Raw genomic sequence first — 9,381 nt, 5'->3', positions numbered from 1 at the left:
AGGGGGCCGGGGTTTGGTGCCCTCTGCAACCAAGGTGTCACTGGAAAGGTTGTGCTGGTGGGGTTGGGGCAGATCCAGAAGCTCCTGCTCTCTCCCCTTGGAGAACGGTGGTCAGGATTTGACACTGGTAGGCTCAGAGGGTCAATATGAGGAAGGAGAAGGAATAAGAGGGAAAAAAAAAAAAAGAAAAAAAAAAAAAAAAATCACACTGTGCAATGCTGCTCCTTCTTCCCCAAAACAGGCTACAGTGGGATCCTGCAGCTGTGGCACCCGTTTCCGGCAGTGCGTGGGTAGATTCAGAGGGGTATCTTCAACTAGAATTAAAATTGAACAAGTTTGAGATCTCAAACAGCTTCATCTGGCTCATTTCACAGACAGGCAGTGGGAAAGGAGTGGGAATTTTCTATCTAAATAAGTGGGCAAGGGGAGCGCGGGCAGCACAGGATGCAGGCGTCTCTGAGCTAACACGCACTCATTACAACCCCAACATCTGCTCTCTGACCTCTTGAGCTCTGGCTGCCAACAAACCTGCCACGGCTGCCTCCCCCCTCTTGGATTTCCTCCTCCTCCTCCTCCTGCCTGTGGCAACCATGAGCTCTCCAGCCGAGGGGCAGGTGGGAGCCATGGGCGCCCACTTCCCCCCCGCAGCACTCCGGTAGCTGAGCCCTGTGATTTGGGGGCTGGAGGGTGGGGACAGACTCTGCAAACCAACACGGGTTTCACAATAGTTTGCTTAAGGGCTTGTGACTTACAGGCTCACGCTCAGGTGCTCCGGGCAGGCAGGGAGCAGCCCTGTCCTGGCTGCCCGCAGGAACCCCACTCGCGCTGCCCCGGGGGGGGGTTTAGAGCTCTGCATCCCCCTCGGGGCACAGCTGCACCGGGGATGCTGGGGGGGGGGGAAGGGCTCGGGGAGCCACCACTGTCCCCCTCGGCACCAGCTGCTTGCGCACGCTGGCCCTGCTGTGGTTGGCTCTAGCAAAGGGCCGCTCAGCATCCTCGGGGCAGCTGCTTACAGCGCTGGGGAGTTTGCGATCCACCCAGCAGAAAGTCAGCAACGGCCGATGAGATCCTTTCCCCTCCTCTAGCTCTCCCACTTTTTTCTTCCCTCTCCTTCTCCCCCTTCCCCCAAAAGCTCTTTGTCTCCGGGCTCTGCGGAGGAAGCAGACCTTCTGAAAATAAACTCTTTCTGCTTTGATCTGGTTTATGGGCACGCACTGTTTATAGCTCCGTGCGTACGACTTGACACCTTCCCACCTGCGGCCCCAGCAACTGCTTCTTATCACAGCCACTTTGGATATTAACAGGCCAGCGGGGAGGGTGATCTGGAGGTCCCCAAGGCCCCCAGCCCTCCCCGCACCCCACCGTCCTCCCCCGCCACTGCCACCCCCAGCCCCAGGCAGGAGGGAGACAGGCTGGTGTCCCCCTGCATGTGCTAATTGCATCAGCCCATGTTTATTGGGATGTTTATCTAGACTCGCGATGATGGGAGGGTCCTCATAGGTCAGATCCATCCCTTCCCCACAGGAATTAGCTCATTTTGACCTGTGCTTTCAGCACAGCCTGGAACAGCATTGGGTTCCCATGCCTTCCTTCTGACCTAGCGGATACATGCATTTGGGAAGGGGGGGCAGGAAAGGCCTGAAAAGCCCCTAGTTTGCTTTATTTTGACCTGCTGAAGCATATGTTGAAGCAGGTATCACCCATCTGGTCTGGGGACTGGAGTCCCTGCAGGCACTATAGCCTGGCTGGGGTCAGCACAGGAGCACCCAGCTCCCCAGTGGGGCTGTCACCACATGAAAGGGTGCTGGGGGGGGACAGGCTCTGCACCAGGGCACAGGAGGCTTTGCTTCAGTTCACCACAAATCCGAAGTTGCAGGAAGGAGCTTTGCCATACAGTGTTGGTTGTGCTGTGGCACAGCAGTGGCACCAGGAACAGCCGGGTCAGCCCTGTCCCTGGGTGCTGCACGCCACATCCCCTCGCTGCAGAAGAGCTGCCGGGCAGCTCCGCTTCTCCAGCGCTGGAGGGAGGGCAGGTACTGCTGCGTTCAATGGAGCCGGTTTCATGGGGCTTTCTGCTGTACTACAGCAGCCTGGAAAGGGCCGGAGATGTTGCAATGAGTCTGTTAATAAACAACATCAAGCCTGGGCTGTGCCTACAATCATCTTTTATCCAGACTTGCCTTCACAACATCCGCCAACGGGGCATCTCTGCTGGTAACACATGAGTCAGCAGGACGTACCCAACAGGGGATCCAGGCAAGTCCCCTGCCAGGCCTGGCCCCTGGGCTGCCTCGCCGGCACCAGTGGGGACCAGGGGTTCTGCACCAGCACATCCCAGCTGCCCCATGGCACCCAAACATCCCCCTACCACCCACCCCCAACTCCTCCACTGCCCCCAGGCAGCCGCTGCCCCAACCCCAGGGCTGCAGAAGTGGCCTCAAGTGCCACATTTTGGCACTGACACCACACGAGTCCAACGCATCAGTCCCTATTCCCCCACCACTGTGTCTCCCATGGGTCTCTGGCTGCATCCCCTCTGCACAGCCCGGCACCCCCAGAGCAGAACAGGTGACAGCAAACACCCACTGTGGTGCCCCGGTCAGTTGACAACACAGAAGAGCAGTCGAGGTTTTGGAAGTCTCCCCTCCGAAAGGTGGGGTAAAAAACAAAAAAACAAAACAAAAAAACCACACACCACACATTTTTCAAGGCTCATTCCCAACAGAAAGCCTTGAATTAGATCAGCTTCAGTCAGTTCTTCCATCCTCCTGCAGACACTTCTGAAATATGTTGTTTTCATTTTGAACATACAGAACTTTTAAAGTGCATTTAATTAGCTTATATTTAGGGGGGGAGGGGGTGGGGAACCATTTGAGCTTGGAAAAAGTTAGATTTTTGACAGAGCTGCAACAGTGGGGGTATATTTTCAAGGAGAGAAATTAATTGGAATCAACCCTGTTCCACTGTATTGATTGCAGCTCATTACTAGTTTCCAGTCAACAACACTCCTTTAAAACATTCTCAACTGGCTCCAGTAGCAGCGCTTGCTTCATACCTCTCACCACACAAAAGGAGATGCTCAGTAACACTTGAGACTCCCATTTAAAGCCGATACACAGGTGTAACGGGGGGATGAGCTACTTCTGAGGTCAAGCACCAGAGAGCAGCCCCACCGCTCACCATCCGAGCCAGGGACCCCTCGGGACACGCTGTGCTCAGGGGAAGGGGCTCAGAGTCACAGCCCTGGGCTGGCGTGCCTGGGGGGAGCAGGGAGTCCTGCCCACGGGCTCTGCCGGAGCACCTGCTCCAAGGTCTCGGGATGGGCTTTCCTAATCTCTGGGCAGGCTAATGCAAGCGGCGTCTTGCACAAGTGGCTGTTATCGGCATATTTTGGGGCTTAGTGGTGGCGCGCAGTGAGGGACGGGGATTGCTCTTGGCTGCCGAGCGCTCCAGGCTGCAGCCAGGCGCCGAGGCTGGGGGAGCAGCCCACACTCGCCTGCTACAAGCCAACAGCTCCAACGCATGGAAAACAGCCCAGAAATCCCGAGGCTTGGCCTGCTGCAGGGAATGACTCGCCCTTGGCATCCTCCCCCCAGCACACCGCCGCCTTCCCAGCAGCCCGCGAGGGCAGGGGATCCCACCGCCCTGCAAGCCACGGCCCCCGCCAGCATGGCAGGAGCTGCACCTGGAGCAGCCGGATGTGGGAAAACACCCAGGGGAAGGTCTGATCCTGCTGGGCACCAAATCTCACATGGGCTCTGCATGGTGCATTTCTCACCCTTTGCTTTCCACCCCACCTGGCTGCAATTCAAGCCCCGGGTGAGGGTCCGTGGCCGGCGGGGCTCCCTGCCACCTTCCCAGGCAAGGCGTTAACCACAACACCCCTGTCCAACCTGAACCCTCCCCCTCGCAGGGAAACCCGGCTGTCCTTTCAGGCAGACATTTGCCAAGGCAGCATTGCCTAGGCAGGGACTCATCATGCTTCACATATTAAATATTTTGGGGGGAACCCTTGGGGAGCAGCTGCACCAGTGCCACAGGGACCCACAAAGCCTGCCCGAGGGGCTGCAGAGCAGCTGGCATGCTTCCCCTTGCTCGGCTATCAACTTTATCAGGGTAAATAACAATTGTTTGCTGCGGTTGCAGGATAACACTGCGGGAATGGCCCTTGAGCTCTGCCACAGCATGTGCACACACAGCTTCACAGCACCCACAGGAGAGCTGGGCACCCACAACGAGGTACAGCCCACCCGTGATCTCACCTGGCCCTCTTGGGAGGAATTCAAGAACAATCCCATTTGCAGGAAAGGCAGACATCAAACAAGAGAGCAAACCCGAGGTTATTTTCAAGGCAGGAGGAGCTGCCCCGGCTGTCGGGGCAGGGAGCCCCACTCCCGCCCCCGGCACAGAGCCAGCACAGCCCCGCTCCCCAAACACGATCCCCATGTTGGGGAACCAGCTGCGAAATGAGGCAGGGGTTTAGTTTCTAAACATCACCTACGAACCCCAAACAACCACAACAGCAGAGGCAGCGCTTGTTATAGAGCCTCCTGAGGACACACCATCACAGGTACTGGAGGAAGACCAATATCCAGTGGTTTTAGGGCAGCTCTCAGGCTCTGGAGCACCTGGAGCAGGGCTGAGCAGCATGCCCACCTCCCACAGGGCACACGGCAAGGAGAAGCCAGTTGTGTGTCCCCATCAGCCACGGTTCACTGTAAAGTCACCTCTCCCTTCTCCTCCCCAGCCCCACGTTCAGGTGGCGAGGGCCAGAGGAGCATTTTGGTGGCCACATGCCCAGTCCACGGTGCGTGTTAAGGGGGAGCAGGGCTTGGCTGGGCCCCCAGAGCCTCCATCCTCCCCATGTGCTGGGGTGTTCATGGCCAGGAGCAGCGATGCCCAGCCGCGAGCTAACCGCACGCTATCAATCACCCTTGAGCCACACGGTGCCTCCCACCCTGAGAGCTTCTTGAAAGAAACTCCTAATTTTCAACACCTACTTAAGGTTCTTCAGGCTGCGTTGCTGCCGGCAGACGTGAGCTCATGCTGACTCTCATGGGCATGTGCCGCCCCGCTCCAAGGCTTACGCCCGCAGAAAAACATCTCCCCCGGTTCCCCTCTGCACGAGCAGGCGCCAGGCAAGCACCATCTGAAAAGCAAAAGGTGGGTCACAGGCAAATCCCCCAGTGCCTGTGTGGACCCCACGGCTCACAGCTCCTCCTTTGTGCTCACTCAAGTGTATCTGTGTAGTTCACATGAAGACGCAGATATTGGTGGGTCATCCCTAACCAGGGGGGGTGCAGGAGAGACCCTGTGTTTGCATCCCCTGATGACACGGGGGCAGCCCCATGTCCTGCAACACTACAGAGTTTGTGACTCACCAGCACAGGGGTTGGGAGGGGGTTTCATGCAGCATCTCCCGAGGAGCTCCTGCTGTCTTCAGGTGCCCATGCCACAGAGATGGAGTACGATCCTTGGGGTAATGCTCCTGCCTGCCCTTATAGCAGCCAAGACCTTCCCTCCCCAGGTGATGCCTGACAAGGGCAGAGCCAGAGGACGGTCCTATTTCAGTGGGAAGCTAAAAGGCAGATGGCTTTCAGCTGCTCCTGTGCCAGGGTGTGAGCAATCAAGCCCCAGAGCTCCCGCTAAAGGGTCGCAGCACTTAAACAGAATCACAGAATCCCCTAGATTGGAAAAGACCTGTAAGATCATCTAGTCCAATCATTAACCTAACACTGACAAGCCCACCACTAAACCATGTCCCTAAGCACTGTATCTACATGAACCTTAAATACCTCCAGGGATGGGGACTCCACCACTGCCCTGGGTAATGCGTTCCCCCTGAAGGAACGCCGCCCCCCCGGAGGCACTGTCAGCCCCAGGCAGTGTGGCACCCCAGGGGGTGTGTGGCACCGAGGGGGGCTCCTCTGGGCACGCAGGAATTGGGCTGGTGGCACCCAAGGGGAGGCTTGTCCCTGTCCCTGGCGCTCAGCCCTGTGTGTGGGCTGGACTTGGGCATCAGGCAGGAGAAGCCCGGCCCTGCTGCGCTCCGGACACTGCCTTTCCCCATCTTCCTGGGCTGCATGAGTGCGGCCACAAGGAGTGGAAGGCTCTCTTGGTTTCTCACCAGTCCTTTGGCTATCACAAATGTTTTCTTCTGGCTAACCACAGTCCCGGCCACGTGTGAAGGTCCCAGGCCCCTGGGGGAGGAAGGCCTTTGGTGATTTCCTCCTGCTTCATGCAAGCCAGGCTCCTGTGAACACCACATGAAAGAGCTGGGAGGGGTGGAGGGCGCAGGAAAGGTCCCAAGAAGCAAAAAACTTTGCATCCTGGAAATGGGCCATGCTGCCAAGCCAAAATAATGCTGCCCAGCCAGAGATGCCAGGTTGTCCTAAACCACCGCAGCAGGAGATGCCCTGTGTGCAGGGCTGCTGAGCTGCCTCGGTGCATGGCTTTCCAAGGCGTTTATGGGGTGTGAAACAGAAGAGGTGTCTGATACCAAACACACGCCTGGGGACGTCCCTCATGGGGCTGCACCCTACGGAGTCACCACATGCCCCAGAGGAAAGGCAGGACCAGGGGGGAGCACTCAGCATCACGGGACAGACCGAGGCTAGGTGGGGATAAAGGGGTTAAAAATCCAGGAAAAAGCCGCAAATGGATTTCACAGATGGCCCTTTATCCAGGACTGCAAACCTTCACAGGTTGCACGCTCCAGTTATGGGGGTCCCTGGACACCAGTGCTACACTGTGGGTGCTGGGGCGAGGGGGGCTGGCCGGCTCTCGGGGACGCCCATCCCCTCGGGCACCCCCAGGAGACGGTGTGGGGCAGAGGCTGGGACGCAGCAGCGTGGCCTTGGTTTCAGCAGGAGGCATGGAAAAAAAGCAAGATGAGGTCACTGCAAAGCAGTCGTGTAGGATGTGATACAGGAGAGGAGCGGGGCGTATGGAGGAACAAGGAGCTATTGTAACCTTGCAAAGCAGGGGAAAAACCAGCTGTGGGGACGGCAGGTCACCTCCTGCTCACGCCAGACATTTGGGGGGTCAACTTGTCTGAGGTCACATAAAATGGGTCTAGAAGAGGAGTTGGTAGAAGGAGGTGGTGGAGACACGGTGGGAAGCTGCGGCAGAGGCACAGGCACGGCTTTTCTCTCCATTGCACCAGCCCTGCTGGGGGGAGGTACAATGTGCAGCCAACTCAGGTACAGCGAAACGGCTGGAAAACACCTGGCACAGCACTGGGAATGCCCCGTGTGCGGATCTGCCCTGTTCAACCTCATCTTCCGTGCCCCCGAGGTGTTTGCTGGGCCGTGGGACAGGGTTGCTCAGAGCCTGTGGAGCATCTCTGAGGGTGGCAGGGGCTGGAGCTGGCTCTTGGGGACAAAACCAACAGCCTTTCCCTCCTCCCTTCACCATTTGTGCTTCCCAATTTTATAGCTGTGGCACGCTGTGCCCGGTTGGCAGAAGGCGGCTCCATGCCATGGAGTGAGCGTGCCTGTCCCATGGCATGGAAGACCCATCGGGGCCGTTACCCCAGGATGTGCGGGAGGTGCCCATCGCTCCAGCCAGGGCCACGTGCTGACCCGGGACTCCAGCTCCGGAGCAACCCCCTTCCCTCCCTCTGCCCCAGCACTGCTGCAGCCCTCCCAACCCTCCCATCGCTGTCGCCCCGTCCCCAGCCCTGGCCGGCCCCGCGGTGGCACGGGGCGGCCGCCGTGGCGGTGCTGCAGACTTTCTGTCTGCACGGGGACTTCCCGTCCCCGCACGGCGCTGCCGGCGCGAAACCAAAGAGCGGCTTGTTCGGCTGCCTGAGCCGCCTCCGCACTGACTGCCCTTCTCTGTTCCCGCTAGGAATAATATACCCAGAGCTCTGAGCATAAATTGAGTTTCCCAGAGCCAGGCTGGTGGGGAGACTTTAATGGGAAGGAAAATAAACTGTGTACTCGGCGTGCGGGGAGAGGTGTGGTGCTGGCGGAGGGGCGCCGGGAAAAAGCTCCTCTTGGTTTTCTTTTTTTTTTTTTTCCTGACTTGTTTGCTGAGGGAGCACACGTATGCATGCCCTCCTGTGCAAGTTGTTTGCTTCCCAGGATACCAAGGAAAAGAGAGGCATTTTGAAGTAGCTGGTTGAGAGCTCTGGGGCCTCTGATCTGCCAAAGCATAGCGGTGGCTCAGCACCGAGCCCGGCCCTCGGAGGAGGCATTTGCTTCAGGAGAAGCTGCTTCTTTTCTCCCCAGATTGCTCCTCTCAGGCCTGAACTACGAGGCTCCGAAGAGGCTATCGTGGCGCGGGCACCATGGAGGGATGTTGCCGTGCCGGGAGGGTGACGGCACGTTTCTGATTTCTCAGCACAATGCTGTGATTCAGGGACTTGGGAAAGCGCATGAGTCACGCTGTGAACTTCCCCGGCCAGTCACCGCTGGGAAACACGCTCGCATCTGCTCAGCCACCCTCAAAATGCCTCCTGCTCAGGAATAATCCCTGCCGCTTCCCCCTTCCCTCCTGCTCCCAGTGCCGGCTGGGGCTTCTCCGGACAATATTGGCAGCCCAGGGACGAGGGGGCAGGGGGAGCGGCGAGAGCATCCAAGGGGGAGAAATAGCACAGGATTTGGATGTGGGAGAAGAAAAGTGCCTGTGTTTAATCGCTTGGCCACGCGTGGCAGACACCAGCAACCCTGGGTGCTTTTGAGGTGGCTGGGACCCTCGCCCCCCACGTCCCTCCGGCAGAAGAGGCTCTATTGACTTAACTCTGGGGCTGCACCTATTTATGTTTGCAAAGCCTTTGAAGTCCTCCGGGAGAAGAGCAGGGCCTTCGGGTGTGCCTGTGACTCAGGAAAATCCACCCCCTCTATGACCAATAATTATCCCGAGCAGGAGCTGGGAGGCCGGGGGGGCAGCGGGCATCCCCCCACCCGCGGGCAGCCCTGGGTGGCAGGAGGCACATGGACAGGCTTCCCCAGGGCCACGGCGGGGCTGCGAAAAGTCCACAGGTTTGGGAAAGAGCATTTCTCTTTGCCCATGTTCACTGTCAGCTTCCACCAAAGGTCAGAAATACAAATGGGAAGTGAAATCCCACTTTTATAAAAATATTTGCTTTGAGCTGTAAGGAGGCTTATTAAGGGAAAGGGCGGGGTTGACTTTCTTTTCAGTGCGATGCTATGCTCGTCCTGCCCCCCGGTAAGGCAGCCTTCCCTCGCCCTGACGTGTCCCCAGGGCCGCGTGCTGGTGGCCGTGTCCACCTGTGTCCCCCTACTTCTACAAAATCTGGCTGAGCAGGGGTGGCCATGGGAGTCCTGGGCAGTGACCCTGGTACAGCTCGGGGCAAACTGCTGCGCACAGGGGGGTGGATGGTGCTTTTTTGCCCCGCAAAGCCTAGCTGGCTGC

This window comes from Vanellus vanellus, assembly GCF_965231255.1.
Source record: "Vanellus vanellus genome assembly, chromosome: 15".
In the NCBI taxonomy this organism is placed as follows: domain Eukaryota; kingdom Metazoa; phylum Chordata; class Aves; order Charadriiformes; family Charadriidae; genus Vanellus; species Vanellus vanellus.
Note: the sequence above shows the minus strand (reverse complement) of the source record.